The sequence below is a fragment of the Camponotus vicinus genome, unplaced genomic scaffold, assembly GCF_025532165.1.
Source record: "Camponotus vicinus isolate PSW18456_S1 unplaced genomic scaffold, iyCamVici1.0 SCAF_3, whole genome shotgun sequence".
Classification (NCBI taxonomy): Eukaryota; Metazoa; Arthropoda; class Insecta; order Hymenoptera; family Formicidae; genus Camponotus; species Camponotus vicinus.
In genome coordinates this window covers 2,955,709-2,977,847 of record NW_028141967.1, presented here as the reverse complement: position 1 = coordinate 2,977,847, position 22,139 = coordinate 2,955,709, and the positions used below count along the sequence as shown (strand labels likewise).

At 36.1% G+C, this 22,139-nt stretch overlaps 2 protein-coding genes across 3 annotated transcripts in view; one reads left to right on the top strand and one right to left on the bottom strand.

Annotated features, from left to right (window-relative positions):
* LOC145969388 (uncharacterized) overlaps positions 1-6,936 on the bottom strand; it is a 133,313-nt gene extending 126,377 nt beyond the window's left edge. For both annotated transcript variants that reach the window (XR_014438089.1, XM_083095491.1), the window contains exons 1-3: positions 6,482-6,936; positions 5,388-5,623; positions 4,841-4,928 (exon numbers count right to left, since the gene is read on the bottom strand). The gene's annotated coding sequence lies outside the window, so the exon portion shown is untranslated. The remainder of the gene's footprint in view (positions 1-4,840; positions 4,929-5,387; positions 5,624-6,481) is intronic.
* Positions 6,937-7,876: 940 nt separating this feature from the next.
* Positions 7,877-22,139, top strand: part of Myo10a (unconventional myosin 10A) — a 79,499-nt gene continuing 65,236 nt past the window's right edge. Inside the window, exons 1-3 of the mRNA XM_083093381.1 lie at positions 7,877-8,324; positions 8,761-8,811; positions 9,542-9,739. The gene's annotated coding sequence lies outside the window, so the exon portion shown is untranslated. The remainder of the gene's footprint in view (positions 8,325-8,760; positions 8,812-9,541; positions 9,740-22,139) is intronic.

Genomic DNA, 22,139 nt, shown 5'->3' with positions numbered 1-22,139 from the left:
TTCAATTTCACGTGTGTGTCGTGAAGAAATTCTCCCTCTTGCCTGAAGTTCTCGTTCGCGGTCGTTGACATCTGCGAAAAGCTCGCGGTCTAGAAAAAAGGGCTCGCGCGGTAAAAGTACCGCAGCAGGAAGCGGTACGTCGACATCGACGGGAGACACGGTCGATTTCCAATCGTCCACCGACGGACGTATCACGGCCGGCCTTTCTCGATCCTCGAAAGGCGAAGAAAGCGAGGCGAGGGACGGCGGAGCGAGAAAGAGAGAGCGCGCGCGGCGGGAGATAAGGCCTTTGAAGATAGCCGCAAGGTCAACGTGGAACTGACCCCAGCATCCTGCCCGACTGAATTCGAGTTTAATGAATAACTATTGAATCCCGCCTCTATCGTCGCCAATAAGAGCAAAGAGGCGGCCCGCCTCGAGTCAAGCTGCTTCAAGAAGGAGGAGGAAATCGCTGCTAGCACTATCTATTTATATATATGAAAAGGTATCGAACGTGTCGAGAATCGATTAGATCCGGCGTTTGCTCGCGCGATCGGGCAGCCTCTGCGATTCCAAGAAACAGCCCGCGATATTAGTAATATCGGGGATTTATTTCGAGATGCCTGGCATTACATCATCGCGAAGCGAGAGAATCGGCGATCGGCTTAATTAGCTGTAGCCAATCGGCTGCGTGTTGCGTATTGAAAGCATTTTCACGGCGATTCGAATCAAGAGCGAGATGCCCAGCAAAATGTCCGAAATGCGCCGAGGAGGGGAGAGAGAGAGAGAGAGAGAGAGAGGAGAATCGTTCCCATGACGTGGAAACGAGGCGTACGTAATCATGTGTACCGGCAATTCGACGTGGTCGGCTAGCAAGATGGCTAAATTATTTGGGAACGTCCAACGCGGTTTGCACAGTCATAATTCCCCGTTGCTCCTTTATTAATCTCATTCGGTATTGAAAGAAAAAAACCTCGCTGAGACAAAAAAATGAATCTAGTTCTGCTATAAAAAGAGTAGATAATAAGTATAATTTTAACATGTACGATGGCAAGAATTATCATGATTGATGAGCAAGTCGAATTTATCGCTTCTTCGTCGTTTAATCTTTTAATAAAAGTCAGAGGTTTGATCTCTCTTTATTATTTTTTGCTAGATATTTTTTAATTCCTAAATACCTTCAATTTTTGCTTATTAAAAAAAATTTTTTAGAAACTACCCCTCGATTATCTCTAGTTAATCCGTCGTGTATCTTTGCACTTCCGCGAGAAAGAGCCTCGACGTTAGGGAGCTCGTTAGGTAATCAAGTCGGTCGCGGGAAAAGCCGCCGTCCAGATGTGTCGCTCGTCGGGCGTATCGAATTCCCCCGAAATGGTCCGCATTCCCATATTAACATAGACAGAGAGAGAGAGAGGTATTGTCACCCTTCGTTCGCTCTGCGAAGCCGAGAGCGAGGAGAGAGTAGACGCGCGCGCAGTTTGCATTAAAAGGTGCGCGACGAGGCCGCTCTAATGGAGGCCCGCACGCGGCGCCACGTGGCATCGGGTTAAGCAAACTATCGATTATGGGATTTCACGCTAAGCACCTATAGGATTACACCGGCGATGGCCGATAAAGCCACTGGATTTGTTGCTCTTTTCGCGATCCCGCTACAACACCGTACGCCACTCTATCTGATCTGTCTCTCCCTGCCCCCTCCCGCCCCCTGCACCCTCTTTCCCGGTCGCCTACCACCCTCTTTATCATCCTCTCCCCTATCTCGCGAATCCTCCCTTCCTCTCTCTCTCTATCTCTCTCTATCTCCATCTCCCTGGCGGAATAATGCGACTGTACCAAAATCTTGTTTCGTTCCATCAAAAGTGAAGATGGATGTATCTTGAAGAGATGCGAGAAAATGATTTAGAAAATAATTTTAAAATAATAAAACACTTGTGATCATATTAAAGATCCAACTGATTAATCTCTAATTTATTTTATCGATTCTTTCAACGATGTTTTCACATAGATTGAGCGTCAAATCAAATTCCTTCTCCAACAATCAATCGTTGCATTTATTAAATGCACAACCAGATTTCTTAATTTTTAAAATCCAATAAAATTTCATCCCAACTAAATATACTCCTGGACAAAATTAACGCATAATTTTTTTTCACCTTTTCTTTAAAATCTTTCGTTAAAATTTAAATATCAGCTTTTAAGCCCCTCGTTTTCCTCGCGTTTCTTATACAATATATTCATATCCTATTAATAAATCGTTACATCAATGAAGTGAATCCGGGCGCTGAAAGATCGGCGGTGCTTTTTTTCAGCATTCGGAGGAGAGAAGAGGAGGCTCTTCTCGGAAAATTACAGAGACTACGATATCGATTAACGGCAGCGCGTCGCTGGCGAGGCAAACTAGGCCGCGGCTTTCAGGTCTAAGAGGAAACATAAATCACTGACGTGTAGAGAGTCGTGAATTCGCCGTTCCGATTTAAAGTCCCGCCGCGATCTATTTCCGTCCTATCAATCGGCACACTTGTCTCTCTGGCACTAGGAAGCGACGGCCGGCTATCTCGGCGGCCAATTAACGTTATGCTCGTTTGCTCGCGCGCGCGCGCGCGCGGTCATTATCGCCCGGCATAATTAATATCCCCCGAGGGGGCGAAATGGGGAGCGGAGACGGCGCGGAGGAGAAAAAAAAAGGAAGGGGCACAGAAGGGAGAGATATCGGGAGCGAGCAACTGGCTCTCTTGACCGTGACAGACTTTAAGACGCCGCTATCAAAGGAAGTGAGGTCGACCTCCAGCCATCGTTTAATCGGTCGTCCGAGCGTGGGATAACGCTCTCTCTACGATCGTTATTCGGAAATAACTCGACGAGACGATCGCCTTCCGGGGATCCGGCCTCTCCAGGAGAGCCGATAAATTCGCGAGGCCGCAGCGCCTGGAGCGGAAGCGGCTTTTTAATCGCGTCCCCCGCATGAAACCTGGAGTCCTGGCTGTGAGATACCGCACTCCTGGGATAACCAATCCCAGCCGTGCTAGTGTGTCATTTTAAATCACTGCCGACGGACGAGAAGAAAAAAGAGAGAGAGAGAGGGAGAGCTTGTCCTGCTCGGATCGATCCTCGGACAACTCCGTAATCACTTTGCGATCGACGCCTACTTGGTTATTTAGCGTCGGATTTTCGGAGCAGCTTGTCCATCTTCACGATCGTCGTCTTCGATCTTAGAAGATATCGATAATTCCGCTGATGCATCGCGTGCGTCATCGTATCCGTCTTCCTCCTCCTCCCCCTTGGAATATTTCTGTCGAGCGAAAATTTTAAAGCGAACACGATGCACATCCTCGAGGGATAATCATCGCGCGAAATTTCCGAAGGCGTGCTCGTCGATCAAACGGGCGTTTCTTCGACCTCGCACGTGACTTCGTCAACGTTTTGACAACGTTTAGCAAACCGGCTTTCCTCCTCTCCCTTCGGCGGCCCTTTTAAGAGGATGATGGATGCCCGGCACGCGGCTCGCTTCAACACCCCGACGAGAGGCTCGATGGATATTTAGGACAATTCGCGCGTGCGTCCTCGTACCAAACAATTCATATATCACCTGGGCGACGTCGCGAAATAATAGGGAAATGAATTCGCGCGCGAAGGATGGAAATCGGCGCGCCTAATCGACGTTCGGTGTTAAGTGAACGCGGTTATCGGTGCAAGTATATCGCAGAATCATTTTCACCGGCGGATCTCCTCGAGAAGATCGAATTAGATCGTTAATATAATTAAATTCCCCGCTCCTCGCATCTTATCATGTATATATATTTATTCTCATTAATCATATGAAAAGCTTGCTTCAAAAAGGTTCTATAATAAATTTTTTTTCAATATGCGTTTTTAATATAATTGTTGTATAATTGTTATATAATTATTAATATAATTGTTATATACGTTATAAATTTAATCATGCATTACGTAAAAAAAATATTAAATTATAGAGCTGTAATTCGAGGAAATTATTTTATACATATAAAAATGAAAAAATAGTAAAAAGTAGAAACTCAAAAAGTTAATGAAATATTAAATTGTTTGTTATTAGATGCACTGGGGGTTGTCGTAAAAACAGAATACGAAGTTATAAAATGTAACAGAGTATTTATATGAAAATCGAACTCATAACGATCATTGGCCTAATTTTCGATTGTATAAATGCCGAAGAGACCAGCAAGCGCAATCCCCCGACGTGATCCCGCTACCATAAAAGTCACGTTTATTTCAGGGCGATAATGCTTGTAATCCAAATATAATTTTTGTCAGAGGGGCGCAATAGCGGTTGAAACCCACCCTATTTCACAAACGCGTCTCGCTGGTCCCTATGTGTTAGCGGTCTCGTCCCGAAATCATAGGAAAGCCACCCCTTGTTACGACCGTGCTTTACATCCCCCGAAAACTTAATACGAACTCGAAGGCACCCGTACTTAGGGGCGGTCTATCGCGGTTACCCCAAACTTTGTCCTGCGTGGAACTTATTGCCCCATCGACTCTATATTTTTGAGAATTATATGGCCAAACTTGCGCTTTATATTTTTTTCTATAGTGCGGGATTTCTTAAAGAGCGTCACTTGTATTTTTAAAAAGGCGAGAACGATCGTCGAGAATTTTTAAATATATATAGACATATTTAAGTTTATGTACGAATATTTAGCAACAATTTTAAATATATTTATGATTGACATGTATTTTTTATTTAAAAAATTACTAAATTATTTTAATAAAAATAATAGTATTTAACTATTTCTTTAACTTTTTTCTAAATTGATTATTTTTCTCTAAATTGAATTAATTAACTTAATATATATAGATATTAACTGTGAGATTTCAAACTCACCGGTTTGCACAGCAGCAGATTGCTCACAATTGCACAGCAGCAGATTGTAGTGGATTGTAGTTGATTTTTAGAGATATACATCATGGATCTGTAAAATAAAAATATATCCCAATTATAAAATCAGCGTTTAAAAAATTAATATTTCAAAAAGTAATTGATATGTATAAAATAAATTTTTTATTTGTTTACGTATATTAAAATGCATTAAATTAAACTATTTAATTAAAAAATTACGTATAATACCCGAAAAAAATTCTTTACAATATTTTATTTATCATATTTAAACAATTATAGGATGTGATATTTAAAAATTTAATTCTATGATATAAAAATAAACTAAATAATTATAAAATTTTTTAAAATTAAATTTTAGATATACATATTTATATACAAATATCAATTATTGTAATACTATTATTTATTCGTAGATTTTTTAAATATTTTATATAGAACAAAAACTCAAAATATTTTATATATAATACACACATTACAACATAAATTAATTAAGTTTTTATTAAATTAATTATATAATAAATAAATTATTTACCTTAAGATTGCTTCGTCGATGCCAGGATACCTTCTCTCGTATTCATCTATTGTTCCTTTTCCATGACTCTCGCGAAAATATGATTAATTACGCGCGCACTAATCGATCGATCGCGCGATACTTTGCGGCACTCCCGGTTTTAAAGACTCGCAAGACACGCACTTTCTTATATTTCGATGAGAAATTATTCGTTAGACATTCGAAGGTTGTACAACACCACTTGCTGCGAATATTATCTGTATTGTTGTGATTAATAGTGTCAAAATGAAAGAAAAATATCCACTGAGAATGCAATATCTTAAAATAAATATTTTAATATTTTATATCAAATGTCTATTTTTGAGATATTTCGATCAAATATAGCATATATAAAATGTTTTAACATATCACCAACAATGTTTAACATCAAAATTTTACAGAGACAATTGTTAAAGCATATAATTAATTATCACTGAATTTATAAATTAAAATAATATTATAAAGCTAAATTCGAGGTCGATCCATTTTATATTTGCACAATTAAATTTATTCTTTAATGATTAAAAAATTTCAAAATAATAATTTAACTTTGATAACACGTGATATTACATGAATCAGATATTAATATTAAATATAATTAATCGTGAGATTTCTAACTCACCAATACAATTGCGTAGCAGTGGGTTGTAATTATACATCGTTAATCTGTAAAATATAAATATATCCAAATTGTATAAAAATATTCAAGAAAATTAACATTTCAAGAAGTAATTGATAATATATAATTAAATTTTTTTTGTATTCTACACAAATATTCAATTAAAAAATTACAATGCAATTCATGAAGGAACAATCTTTTCAAATGTAGACTTTCATAAAATGTGGTAAATTAAAAATTCTAATAATCTTATTTATTTATTTATTTATTTATTTACTTAAAAATTATTGTAATTATTTTATTAAATATTTGAAATATCTCACACAATAAAATCAAATTTAGAATACATATGTATTTATTATGTATGTGATATAAAAATAATTACGGTGATAAACGGATTATTAGGAATTTTATAAGAAATAATTAATATATGTTATGTATCGTGCTCTCACCTTACCATGCCCCGCTGCCACCTTCCTCGGCCTGCTCCTCCTCTCGTCTTCATCTTGATTATGTTCCAATATATATTATCAATCATAAAAAATTTATAATATATGTAACGTAAACTTTTTCTTTAATCGGACTTTCACTAATGACAATCTATATCGAAACGTATTTGTCTGCTCTCTCTCTTTCTCTTATGGAACTGGCACTCTCACACATTCGAAAACAAGGTTAATTTTGATCGCGTAAATATTAATCGATAGAACACGACGATCACTCGACACTTTTCACGATATCGGCTCCCGGAATCGCACAATTTATTATGTTACAACCAGAAGGTACACGGGAAAACTACATTGTACGACAGTTTTTATAATTCTCGTCCGCTTCGAGTCCACTCGCGATGTACAAAGTGCGTAAAATGAGTCATGTGACGTTACACACAACTTTAACTTACTTCATAATAAACAAACGTCACTAGGTTACGGCCATATTGGCGGGAATTTTGTTGTTATTATTTGTAATGATTATATATGAAAAATAATAGACAATTCCTGGCGATCATATTTCGATATGAAAATACAATGACGCTATTTATTATTCTTTCGCGATTGTTATTTCGAACGAATAAATCGCGAGAGAGACGAGTCCTTGATCACAATAGTTAAATGATCTATAATATTTGTGTAGGGAATAATCGCGTGTTTTATAATAATTCGATATAACTCAGCGCGAGCGCCAGTCTCGCTGTGGAATGTCAAGGCCGCGGAATGTAAACAATAGCGTGTCACGTATCGTGACGCGTATTATTGTCTCCCGAGACACAATAGTGAGCGGATTGAAAACACGGTTATTCCTCAGGAAAAATTAGGTACGATTTATACATTTAAATTGAAAATCGCGAAACAATAGCAAACGTTAATTGTAATTTATCGATTCATTCTAACATTTACTTTAAGTGAAAATTCTTTAATAATTTAATTCGAATCGCTCTAAAAATCTTTTTGATTAAGTACCACCCGATTTATTTATTTAAACTGAAAATCGCAAAGCACAATAATAAATATAAATTGTAAATTATCGTGTTACTTAAATATTTTTACAGTAAAAATCCTTTAATATTTTAATTCGAAACGTGCTTGATTGATATAATCTTGATTGATATAAAATCATAAAATGAAAAACGAGGAGTAATATTTGAATTATTAGATTGATTGATTCAAGCGAATTAATATCCAAAAAATATATCGCTCTGCCAATTATTCTCGCGATAGCTTTCGATCGAACATAAAATGCGTAGGAGTAATTATTATTTTTCATAATAAAATTCCCGCCAATATAGGCCGGTAACTTAGCAACGGATGTTTATTATGAAGCTAGTTGAGGTTATATGTGTGTTGGTGACACTGACAATGAGTCATTTCGCGCGCTTTCTACATCGGGAGTGGACTTGAAGCGGACGAGAATTATAAAGATCGTCGTGCGACGTAGTTTTCCCCTGTAATTTCCGATCGTAACGTAATAAAATGCGTGATCCGGGAGCCGGTGTCGTGAAAAGTGTCGAGTGATCGCCGTGTTTTGTCGATTAATATTCGCGCGATCGTAATTAACCGTGTTTCACGACATATTTATCTGCTCTTTCTCTCTCTCTCTCTCTCTTATGGCGTGCGAGTTAGTGCCAGTGTTAGAAGAGAAAGAGAGCAGACAAATATGTTTCGATATACATTAGTGAAAGTCCGATTAAACAAGTTTATGATACGTGTAATTTTCGGTGATTGACATTATACATCGAAACCTAACCAAGGTGAACACGAGAGGTCCAGGATGGTGTCAAGTGACAACGGAGCATATGCAAGGTTAGAGCACGATATATAACATATATTAATTATCTCTTAGATTCCTAATAATCCGTTTATCTTTGTAATTGTTTTTATATCACATACATGTCACATACATGTATTCTAAATTTTATTTTATTGTGTGAGATATTTGAAATATTTAATAAAATAATTACAATAATTTATACATAAGTAAATAAATAAATAAATAAATATATATATATATTATTTCATTGAAATCTTATAATTATTTAGATTATTAGAATTTTTATTTTATTTATCACATATTTTTATAAAAGTTTACGTTTAAAAAGATTGTTCTTTCATAAATTATATGTATTTTTTTAATTAAGTATTTGTTTCAAAAACAAAAAAATTAAATTATGCATTACCTTTTGAAATATTAATTTTTTTGAATACTTTTATACAATCTGAATATACTTATATTTTACAGATCAAGGATGTGTAATTACAATCCACTGCTACGCAATTGTATTATTAGAAGGTGAGTTAGAAATCTCATAATTAATTGTCTTTATATATTATATACACATATATAAATATATTAATATATAAAAAATACACATAAATAAACATATTAATACAGAACAAATATATAAATTGCTAGTAATTAATTTAGAAAAAAAATTATAAAAATTAAAAAATTATTATTTAAAATTATTATTATTTAAATTATAAAAATTATTATTTTAGAATTTTTCTGTTGTTCATTAATAATAAATTTATTTTCCGATTTGTGTTGAAAACGCATCATATAATAATAATCATGATGATTATATACTTTTGGACATGATATATCTCTCTCTTAATTAGTTATTAATCTGATTCGTATAATATTGCGTTATGTCAAAGTGAAATTATCATTTCGAAATTTTTCAGTTATCAAAGAAATTTAAATTTTGTGTAAATATAAAATGAATCAACTTCGAGTCGAATGGCTTTATAATGTGTTTAATTTATAAATTCAGTAATAATTAATTGCATACTTTAATAATTGTCTCTGTAAAATTTCGATATTAAACATTGTTACTGTTAAAACATATTTTATGTGCTGTTTGACTGAAAAAAATTATCTCAAAAAGAGGCAACGTATTTTAGAATGTTGAACTATCTGAAGATATTTTTCTTTTATTTTGACATTCGTGTATTTATTTGCTTACATTATAACACGATAGTAAAATTGCTCTATAATTCAGTCATATATTATTCAACAGGGATAATATTTGCAACAAGTGGCGTCAAACGATCTTCGAATGTCGAACAAATGATTTCTCATCGGAATATAAGAAGTGCGTGTCGTGCATGTGATTAAAGTGCGAGTGCCATGGAAAAAGAACAATGGATGAACACGAGAGGAAGAAGAGGATGAAGCTGAGGGAGGCTGAGGCGACAGAAACCAGATCAATCTTAAGGTAAATTATTTATTATTTAATTAATTTAACATCAACTTAATTGATTTAAAATATATTGTAATATATTATATGTAAAGTATTTTCTAGTTTTTTTATTTCACAAAATACTAAAAAAAATATGCAATGAAATAATAATATTACGATAATTGATATTTTTATATAAATATATGTATCCCAAATTTAATTTCAAAATTTATAATTATATAGATTATTTTCAGAATTAAATTTTTTTATTTACCATATCTGATAAATATCTGAAAAATGTTTTTCATATTTATCATGTTAAAATAGATTATTTAAAATAATTATTAAAATTATAGAGATTGTAATGTAAGTGAACGTTAAAAATAAATTTGAAAAAGTAAGTTTAATTAATTGTACCTTTAATATCAGAGTTAATTAAATAAGAATTTAAAAGTTAAAATAATTTCGAAAAAAATAATTAAATAATTTTTAAGCATTATGAAAATTGATGTATCAAAATTATTTTAAATAATTATTTAGAGCAGATATTTCAGTTAATTTTTTTGATATCTAGTTTTTTTTATTAAATTTAATTTTGATATATAAATATGTACGTATTAATTTGAAATACATATATTTATACAAAAATATCAATTATTTTAATGTCATTATTTCATTACAAATTTTTTAAGTACTTTGTAAAATAAAAAAATTCTAGAAAATACATATATTACAATATTTTAAATCAATTAAGTTGTTATTAAATTAATTAAGTAATTATTATACGTAATATTTTAATTAAATATTTATTTAGAAAGCGAATAAAAAATTTAATTTGTGCGTATTATTCTTTGAAATATTAATTTTTTAAAATATTAATTTTATAATTCGAATATATTCTTATTTTATAAATCAACGGCGTATACTACAATTACGTTGCTGTGCATCGCATCACATCGGTGATTGAGAAATCTTTTACTTAAATTTTATTGTTTTAAATCGCTCAAATATTTAATCAGTCAAAGAAAAATACGCGTAGCAAAGGGTTAGATGTTAATATTATAACATTGAAACATGAATATTAAATAATTAAAAATAAAGAAATAAAACAACATACTCATTGAATACATAAGCAAAGAAAGAAACACTCATATATTTCAATTATCTTACATAAGTTATTAACCCAAATATTAAGTTTCTGGCAACAGTTTAATCATCAATAATTTCGACAACTTTAAGTTATATCCTGCACAATTTGTCACTTTCTCGTTGATAACTCTTCTTTCAAATAATTCGCAAAGTTCTGGTGTTAACTGGCACTGGTCGATGTCTGGGCGGCGCGACTGACGGCCGAATAAAGGGCAAATAAATTAAGTTAATGCGCTTCGCACTCGGCAAGTAAGCGCAATCTCCCTGTCGGCCGCTCGCATTAACGGCCAGAGGTCCCCTCCCATCCCTTCCGCCGTTTGCCCCATTGTTCGATGGAATTTGTAATTTAGATTGATACCGGGGTCCCGATTCCCTCCGATCCCTCTCGCGAGCGACGCTTTCGAGAAATTGTCCCGCGAAACGCGCCGCCAGTGCCGCGAATAATTCGTCGCAGTCCGCAAAATTTATGACTTATTCGCGCGATGGCGAAACATTTCGGAGAATGCGTTCCAATAAAGTCAACGAGCTCTTGCAATAGACAAACAACTGATAAAATCGGATTCAGTGCATGATAAGGCGCATAAAAACGTGAATAAGTGAATCGAGAAAAATGAAAATTTTTACGCTTATTGTTAACTCCAAAGTATTATCTTATTTTCAGCAACCCAATTTTTTTCTCGCAAAAATTGATCCTTATCAAAAATTTAGATGTATATCCTTTTCCGTATTTATTTTGGATTTTATTTTACAAAATTTTGATTTCATATTGTAATATATATAAAACAATATTTTATATAATAAGTAATTAATTTTATATGTATAATCATTTTTATATTTAATTTTTATCGGCTATCCCGAATTTATTCACTAATTTTTTTTCCTATTATCAAAAGTTATTTTTTTTTATTAATCATATTATATAATTGTATTTTCTTTATATAATATTATAGGCATCTATTGATATATCTTTTTTTTTATTGTATTAAAGGGATTGCTTTCCTGTTTATAAATAAATTAATTAATATCTTTCTTAATATCTTGATAAAATTAATTGCAATAGTTGGCCGTTTTATTTGATTTCAAAATGAAAAGAAAATTAAGATTTAACACAACAGTATCCTTTTGAACAATAAAACATCCATTGGACGCTGAAATTTCAATAAAAAAGAGCTACATTATAGAAAAGAGGCTAATGAGATACTGATGCGAAAAATTAATTTTATGAAACAAAATCCGAAACACATAATGAACGAAAAAAATCTACTCCAAATTTTCGATGTGGATCAATTATGGCGAGAAAGAAATTAGTGAAATATACGTAATGCAAAAGAGCTCCTCTTGTTCGATTGTAGCTTTCGCATCTTAATATCTAAAGGTCCTCGCGAGCCTCGAGATCCTCGCAGGTGGCTGCGGCGTCCGTTCCCGGACTGTGGGGGAAAGCCGGTTTGCGGTTTCTCGCGAAATTTATGATGATTAAACGTTCGGTCCGGCTGGAGGTGCGACGACTTCATTGACCTACCCGCATCCATCGCGGCCTCTCCTCGGACAAATTGGATTATAATTTTACGCCGCGTCGTAACTATGTGAACGACCCGCGCTGATTGCCGCGAAAGAGAGACGCGGATACATATTAAACAGAAATTCTCCCCCGTTCACTCTCGCGCACGTCGCGTTAACTATTAACAAATAGACTTTTCAAACAGATGATTATAATGAATAAACGCGTGCGTAAACGGGCATTAAATGCAATTTAGAGAGATTGGAAACGAGAGAGATTTAACAAGATTGAAAGCCCATGATCCTTTGACACACGCGTTCGCGTTTCGAAAACGTCAAAATTTGCAAAATTTGAAACATTGATAATTTTGAAATATAACGTGAGTAAAGGGGATTGATCATTTGTGTCAATTTTATTTAACAATATTTCTTTAAATCAAAAATTTTATATATCGCCTATTGCATCCTGCTTCCAAATTTCTTTTTCTATTTATCTCTATTTTGTCATCTTGGAAAGATACGTTTGTATGATAATAGTGAAACTGATAGCAAGTAGCTAGCTAGGACGTCTGTTATTCCTCTTACCATTTTCGCTTCTGTCCCTTTTACTCGCCTAATTTCGGTTTCCCCGAGCCATCGTCGTCGACCAAGAAAATAGTTCTTCTAACCCCGAATAGTCCTCTCGTGAACTGTTCCATTTGTCGACTTTGTTCAAGCAATCTCTTCTTGCTCCGTGATCTCTACAATTTTATTAGAGAGCTTATTGGAAATTATTTTGTTGGTCAAATTGCGTAGAATGCAAAATCATATTTACATAACTTTTCCTTCAATCTATTGCCACGGTTATTTTCTTCTTTATAAACAATATATTTTTAAAAATTATATTAAAAGAGATGTGAAATATTTAAGTTGTTGCCATACATTTTCACAAGTTATATACAACAATTATATAAAATAATAATATATACACAAAACCAAATGCAAAACTATAAATTATACATTTAGAGAGAGATGTGTGTGCGAAACGAGATATATAAAATAATAGGATAAAACCATACATTCCATGGAAATGGGATTCATATTGGTGATAAATTTAGATACGCGTCGAAAACATATCGCCACTCGAAAGGAGATAATTTGCATCATCGATAATCTCGATGTAATTACCGTATTTATGGCGCGTTTCTCAACGTAGATCGATTCCCGCTAACTTTCGATTGGCACACCCGTTATAATCACACCTACAGACCAGGGGATGAAGGTAATTAATTGCCATGGCAACACCGAGAGCGTTCGAATTCCTCTCGCGCCGCGAGAGCATCTTTCGGATGCTGCGATGGGGCGGCCTCGAAACCCTCGAATTTGCTCCACCTCCGATTCCTAATTTTACTTGGACTTTTAATTATTAAATTTAAATTGAGACACACATTTTCTATCGATTTTATCCAAATATTCAAACTAATAGTTGAAACTTTTTTGAAAAACATTACAATTAAATTTAATAAGAAGATTAATAAGAAGATAATTAAAAATTAATAAAAAGATACTCTATTATAATCTATATCAAAATAAATCAAGCTATATAATACTTTTCGTGAAATAAAAGAAAAAAAAATAGACAAAATTTTGTTCAATTTATAAAATAAAGATTCACATCTAAAGAACATTACAATTAAATTTATAAAAATTTATAAAAAAAATTAAAGTTTAAATAAGAAGATACTCTATTATAATCTATATCAAAATAAATCAAGCTATATAATACTTTTCGTGAAATAAAAGAAAAAAAAATAGACAAAATTTTGTTCAATTTATAAAATAAAGATTCACATCTAAAGAACATTACAATTAAATTTATAAAAATTTATAAAAAAAATTAAAAATTAATAAGAAGATACTCTATTATAATCTGTATCAAAATAAATCAAGCTATATAATATTTTTCGTGAAATAAAAGACGAAAAAAATAGACAAAATTTTGTCCAATTTATAAAATAAATATTCACATCTAAAGCACATTACAATTAAATTTATAAAAATTTATAAAAAAAATTAAAAATTAATAAGAAGATACTCTATTATAATCTATATCTAAATAAATCAAGCTATATAATACTTTTCATGAAATAAAGGACGAAAGAAATAGACAAAATTTTGTCCAATTTATAAAATAAATATTCACATCTAAAGCACATTACAATTAAATTTATAAAAATTTATAAAAAAAATTAAAAATTAATAAGAAGATACTCTATTATAATCTATATCTAAATAAATCAAGCTATATAATACTTTTCATGAAATAAAGGACGAAAGAAATAGACAAAATTTTGTTGAATTTATAAAATAAATATTCACATCTAAAGATAGCAACTCTATATAAATCTAACGTATTTATAAGCATCGTGATGCCCCGGACCGATCAATCTACCGATTCGATCGAGTCTGTCGGTGTTAAGGAAGATCCGCGGGATGACGGTATCACTATAGGGAAGAAGAGAGTCGTGATGGAGGAACGTTCCTAACAAATAGTCGTTTTCTCCGAGGGGTGCCGTGCCCCGAGACTCGTTTAACAAGGTGTCGGACGCCCTGGAACGCGACGCTTTCATCTCGACCGACCGGGAATCGACTTTATCTTCATCTCGAGGAGACACTCGCACCCGCGAATCCCGAATGAGTCACGCGCGATTATCGAATTGATATTACCGTGCTTTCGCGAATTAATCGACCGTGATTTGCATCGCGAATCTGTGAATATTGTTGGCTTTTGTCTAGATGGGTGCGTCATTATTATTTAAATTCTTTGAAAATGTATGCAAGATGCGTCTCTTGTGGCATAAAGAAGAGCAGTGTATATGCAAGTTTAAGAATATTTAAGGAAAAAATTAATTTATAATAAATAAATACTTAGGAAAATTCATTTATAAAAGATAAATGTATAAAAAATTTATTAAGAATTATAAATTATAAATTAAGAAAATTAATTTCTAATAGATATTTAAAAAAATTGAAAAATATTTAAGAAAATTAATTTATTAATTTTATAATAGTTTAAACAATTTTTTTATATCAATTAAGCACTATTAATTACTACAAGAGAGATGTTTAAGATGCATAAAATGTTTAAATTTGCTTTCATTCTAGTTAAAAAATACGATATAAAACACTTTACGTTTTGCTATTATTATTCTCGTAAAAAGTAAATGCATCACGCAAATATTACTAGAACTTTCATTTCCGATAATATAATAAATTATCGTGCAACTCGAGCACAATGATTGGCGGATAAAAAGAGGAATGAAACATTCAGACAGAACAAAGGAACAGCCAACGCGAATACAAAATTAAAATAAACGGCGGCAAGAAATCGCGTTGCGGCTCTTTCTCTGCGTTTCTCTCCTCGCTTCTCATCTCTTCCCCGGCGCTTTACACAGTGTTGTAGATTTTATTGTGCTATTTAAACGTTTTCGCGACGCGAGATGGTCGATGTCTTTGCGGCAATTTATTTTCAACTAATTCGCTCGTAAAATCTTTAAAACGCTTCTTACCACACAATGAGATAATTCCTCGTGAAACAGATGAAGAAACAATGTAAAAAAAAATACATAGTGCAATTTTAAATTTAATTTTCGCAAATTTCGCAAAAATCGCAAGATTAAACGAGGCGAAAAATAAAAGTAAAGTCATTTCGCGGTCGATCAAATATGCTCAAAGGGTCCCCCTCCGCTGTCTCTCGTCACTGTCTCGTATTTTACTCTTGTTCCGGTGCAAAATCCTCGATTACGCGGATGCTACGCGGGTATCCCCTTCCCACACCGGCCGTCTTTTTACGACGAGGCCGAGGCGAGCCCTTTTTTCCGGCCGTCCTCTCGCCGCAAACGAACGTATACACGCGTGTATATGCGCCTCGGTATAGAAAAATAACAAGGATACTCGCGCTATAATGAAGACCTCAAGGCGCCGCGCCTCGGCGATAATTACAGGGAGCCAGCCTTCTAAGGGCTTAAATGTTAAACGTTATGCGCGTCTCGACACCACACTACGGTAGCTTTTACGGCAACGCGCGCAATCTCTCCTCTTGTTGTTCCTTCCACTCGCTCCATTTTCCACCTGGAGGCTCTCGTACAGTTTTAAGGACGATTTCCATCGTTCGGGATCCGGTTTCTCGAGTGCTCTCCGACTTTCGTGGGGATTAAGAAATTTCAGCTTCAGACTCCGTGAGAAACTTTGACCGGAACCATATTTTTTACCCTCTCGCGTTTAGATATTACACAAAATTGTCTCGCTAAAAAGTGTCCATTTAATATCTATACCTTAGAATAAGATGATGCCGATGGAAATTGTCCTTTAAAGTCTCGCCGCGATCTTTCACGGTCCAGCTTTTCACGGACGCCAAGAGCAGCCGCAGTGGTTTCTTCGTTGTCTCTTTAATAACGCTCTTGGCTCGCGGTCGAGGGGGAAGCGAGGATCGGAGAGAGGTAGGACAGGATGTCCGACAGGACGTTGTCGGGAGATGTTGCGTACCCGCCGCTCGTTATCCGTCAGCGTAACGATCGCGGGATGAAGACGTCACGTGCGTTAGGAAGATCGTCCAACGGCCGTGGGCGAGGAAGTTTTAATTGAACGGGCTGATTTGCGCCGCGCGCAAATAACGTCTTCAGGAGGCATGCTATGTTTTGCGTGCGATTCGTGTCGGCATCCGCTGACATAAGTCAGCTGTTCCTCCGTCTCTCTCTCTCTCTTTCTTCCTCTCACTCATTCTCTTTAAATCAGTCTTTGAAAGCGACAGTCGCTTAATTTTTTTCTCATAAGTAAGAGATTTTTGAGGCAAGTGAAAATATGATTTAAATAGATGCCTCTCTTGGCTAACGTCTTTGTACAAAATTCTTCTCGCATGAGTCGCATAAGCTATGATATAAGAACGAATTATTGTTGGAATAAAAATCACACAAATATGACTTGGCATAAGCATATAATAATTTGTTCGACACACGCGCGATTATTTTGGGCGAAAGAGGGAAAGCATGAACGTGTTAATTGATGATTTGTGCTTCTCGGTGCTCGATGCTTTGAAGTTCCGCAGTCTTAATGACGATCGGAGGAAGCTTCCATCGTTTCTTTTTCGCCCGTGTAACGGGTGTCGTAAAGCGAGGACAATAAAAAAAGAGACCACGGAAATTTCACGGTGCGCGAGCCGCATTAAAGGGCGACTGAGGCATCGCGGCGCGCGAGCCCGTCAATTTAAAGTTACAAATTTGGCCGTAAAAGGAGCGCCGTGAAAGCGACCCGCTGGTTTGAAAAAAACGAGGCGGAGCGAACGGGAGGAAGTGGCACGCAAGGGCGAAAAAAAAAAACAAAAAACGAAAGCGAGAGATGAAGGGGAGAAGCCGAGAGAGACGCATCGTATTTTGGAAAGCATCGAAAAAGAAAATAAAAATCCTCGTTATTACCAATTATTATCGCCACATCAATATCAATTATTAACCTGGCGTGGCACTTGTTATTAATTATTACCGTTGAATAACAGCCGCTGGTACCTGATAGAAACTGACGCGGTATAGACGGTACGATAAAACGCTTTATCGATAACCGTGTCCAGTCTAGCCAGCGCGAATAATCGCTTCCGTTGCGTCCGCAAAATTTCGAGCGCGTCGAGCGAGATACAATCTCGGCGCTCTCGGTTGCTCATAAAGTAATAATCGCGCGAGCTCGGAATTCAGCGCGGCGAGCAGGCCATTACAACTCGCGAGACCGCCCTCGAAACGAACGAACATGTGGCGTCGCCCGGGGTTGTTTCGCGCCCGCGCGCACCCGGGGTGGCGCCGGGTCCATTCGGACAGGAGCAACCTCCTGGCAGCGGCGGCGGCGGCGACCGGTGAATCAGTACCCAAGGTGGCCGTAAATCTGTCCCCCAGAGGCAGAGCCGGGCGGAGGAAAAGCCGGCTACCGCCGGCGACCGTCCTGTCATCTCACCCCCGCGGCGTCCCCACCCTCTCCCCCTGTCTCTCCTCTCCTCCCTCCCTCCCGGTCTCCCTTTGCGGTAACTCTGCGAGGGATCGTAACGCGCCGCGGACAAGTGTTATGATATGGCTTATAAGTGAATGCCACCCTCTAATCGGAATATACGAGCTCGATTGTCGCGAGGGTGGAAATTCGGTCGTTCTCCTCCCTTCCCCCCCCCGCCCTCCTTCCAACGACGTGGCGCGGGCCTCCGTTTGTCGGTTCTTCTTGATTTTTCATGTAACACGCGTTGCTACATTCCTTTTTTCGAGCTACCCCAATTGTCCGCCTTCTGGTCTCCCTCTTTTTCTCTCTCTCTCTCTCTCTCTCTCTCTCTCTCTCTCTCTTCATCAGTATTCTGTTTCTTTACATGTCCTATACATTTAATATGCATTTTCATTATGGGACTTTCTTTATTCTATCTCGGTGTTTCTATCTACATTGCATCTATTTTGATAATATAATGGTTCGCTCGTATCTTGGTCGAAATCTTTTTTGTTTTACATCTCATTTCTTTACATATATAAGAAGGAATTTTGTAATTTTTCTCCGCGTGCTCTAAGGAATTCTACCCTAGAGTAAAATAAATTTCTCTCTTTTTCTATTTCTCTCTCGCATGCGCGTTCGCGTGCTCTCTATTTTTTTCTCTCTTGTCGATTTTTTATACCTTCTCTGACTGATATTGTATGCCATCTTTGCTTTATAAATCCAACTTTTTTTTCTCCATCTCGAGCATCTGTTTTCGGTATCAGGGAGAAATGAAAATTTTTAGATACTTGAATTATTTCAAGAATGAATGAATTATTTCAATCTTAAACAATAGCGACTATTTCAATTAATTTAGACATTAATTTTTTTCAATTAATTTACTCGCAATTTATAAGATTTAGAAAAATAAATTTCCTATCTAAAATAAACTCTTATTTCTACGTCATTCGACAAGAGAGAGTCTCGAAAGAGAATAAAGTAGTTCTTAAATTATTTTCGGGATTCGACTTATCAAATACGGCACGACCACGATTTATCTCGGTAATGGCACAGCGAAGTGCGTCAAATCGGAGCTCAAGAAGCTGTGATCCGCGTGTAATTCGGCCGAGCGAGTCAGGGATCGCGGTACGGGGGTGACTAGGGTTGGAACGGTGCCATCTATCGTTCTATTTGTTAGCGGGCTTAGCAAATCACCCCAACGAGCTTAGTGGGTACTTGGAACGGGGGTGCTAAGCCCTGCCTTTTGCGCGTCGGTCCACGAAACGCCACCTTCGTGATATCGACGCTAATTCGAGCTCAAGGGCTATGAAATGAGAACTGAATCCCGTTACGTCCAATACAAATATACAATAATACATGTGCGAGTCCGTTTGTAAAGAATTCTTTTAAAAGCCTCAACACTCGATCTTCAAATTTCTCAAATTTTCTTTTCGTTTCTCCGACTCGCATCTGCTCGTCTCGGGTACCTCAGCATCTCGCTTCTCAGCTTCTTGTTTATTCTTACCATTCAGAAATTTTTTTTATGTCAAATCCTCGGACATCCGCGAGAACTTGACGAGAGTTCTCGCGCACGATCGTCCGGAGGCTCGCGTGCTAGTAATTGACGCCTCGGCGGAAACTCTCCTCGGGGTTGGAAACCGGTAACGAGGCGAGACTTTTACGAGAGAACGATCCACGACTCGACTCGCACGACGGATCGGCCGGATGATTCGCTCTATTTGCGTTTCAATACCCGCCATTATGCGCCGCCGATTATATACGCGTGTGTGCGCGAGAATAATTTAATGCCGATCATTACTATTGCCGCGCGTGTTGCGGATCTCTCTCTCCTGCAACATTAAAATTCTGACATACCGCTCGTGGGATTTCGCGTGTCCAGGTAACAAAGAAATATCGCGTCGAAAACGATCGTTACGCCGAGCCGATTTAATTCATCCTTTCGCAGATTGCGAGCAACTTGTATTTATCGAATTATTTTACATGGCAAGATTTAGGAAATTGATTCAGAATTTTACTCTACGAATCTTTCAAATTTTATTACCTCAAATTAGCGATCGAAGATGCTCTCACAATATATTTTATATAATTTTATATAATTTTCTCATATATTATTTTATATAATTATTTAAGTTATTTTTCGATCATGTAAAAAACACACAGATTGAAGTAAGAGACTCCCTCTGCAACTATATAAATTATAATTTATAACATCAAGAATACAAAGTGTATCGATGCCAAAAATACATGTGATATCGGAAGTAAATCTATCGAGGCATACCTAGGAAAAAGAAGAGAATAGCCGATTCTTACTGATTTCCTGCGAGCGCCAGAGAGACACGAAAGCGATATCGCGTATACGTATCCCTCGGGGGTTGCGATGGTTATTTTTATTTATGAGGAAACCACCATGAAAAGGGATCCGCCGCCGCCACCGTCGCATCTCGACAAACCCCCGTGGCAATCTGTTGGGATTTCCACAAGTTGAATTCTCTCGGTCGGCATGTCCGGGGCGTGTCGGGACTTAACGATAATCGCGTCTCTTTTTTCATCGATGATTTTCCTACTCTATCAAATTCTGATTCGCGCAAGTTTTTAATCGTGCCGTAATATTGGACGATCTTTGAAAAGTCTCGACACACCATGGACTCCAATTTCTTCAAAAGTCGATCTCTAGATTAATATACTCCTGGACAAAATTAACGCGTAATTTTTTTTTCACTTTTTCTTTAAAATTTTTCGTTAAAATTTAAATGTCAGCTTTTAAAGAAAAAGTGAAAAAAAAATTATGCGTTAATTTTGTCCAGGTGTATATTTATACAGATATAGTTTTATTGTTCTTCCAGCATTTTTTCATAAAATTCTCTCTCTATTTTTCCAATTTGTGGAAACCTCTTTATTCAATATCCCTGCGAAAAACAAATCGTATCATCTCGTTATGTTTATCTCATTTTGTTGGGTTTCGGTATTCGTGAAGAATAATTGCCGCGAGAAAAGAGCAAGAGTAGCCGCCGCGAGCTGAGTCGACCCCGAATCGAGCCAGTAACGCGTGTGCGTCTACGCAACCCACGAGGTCGAGGTAGAGGGTCGTGGAGAGCTCTGGTTGCGTAGCCCGCGGCCGAAATCCCACGGGTCCCATAACGCAGTTGGGGGAGATCCTTGGCTGTTATCGCGTACCGATGCCCCGATGCCATATGCACGAGCGGTTACGCGTTAAAGATGTCGTTGCGCGAGCGACGCACGTTCGAAACGCATTTTCCGAGGCTGAACCGGTCCGCAGTGAGACGCAATGTCGACTTACATGGGCAAACGAAAATGTGGAGAGACAAACTCTGCGCAAATATGATGATTTCGAGCCTCTAGTCAACAATGATATTGAATCTTGCTATTTATTTATACCCAAAAATGATCGTAAAATGCACGAAGATTTTTATAAAAATATCATTAATTATATTTTTTCTTTTGCTGTCTGATTCAATTGATCTGAATCAATTGATTAATAATAGTATTTATAAAATAATAAATTACTAATTTTTTACCAAACTACAATTGTTTGATACCAAGAAATTTGATTAAATTTCAATATAATTTCTATTTGGTCATAATTTAATATAATTTTGCAACGATTGCATAATATGTAGAAAATTTAAAAAAATATTGATGATGAACGAAAGAAATCGTAAACTATGCTAATCCAATCATTTCGCAAAATGACATTGGGACAACTTGCGGGCCCTTTTTTGAAAAGTGTGCTAAAAGAGAAACTGGAGGACAGCGGTAGAAAACGATCCGTTCTGCTACTGTT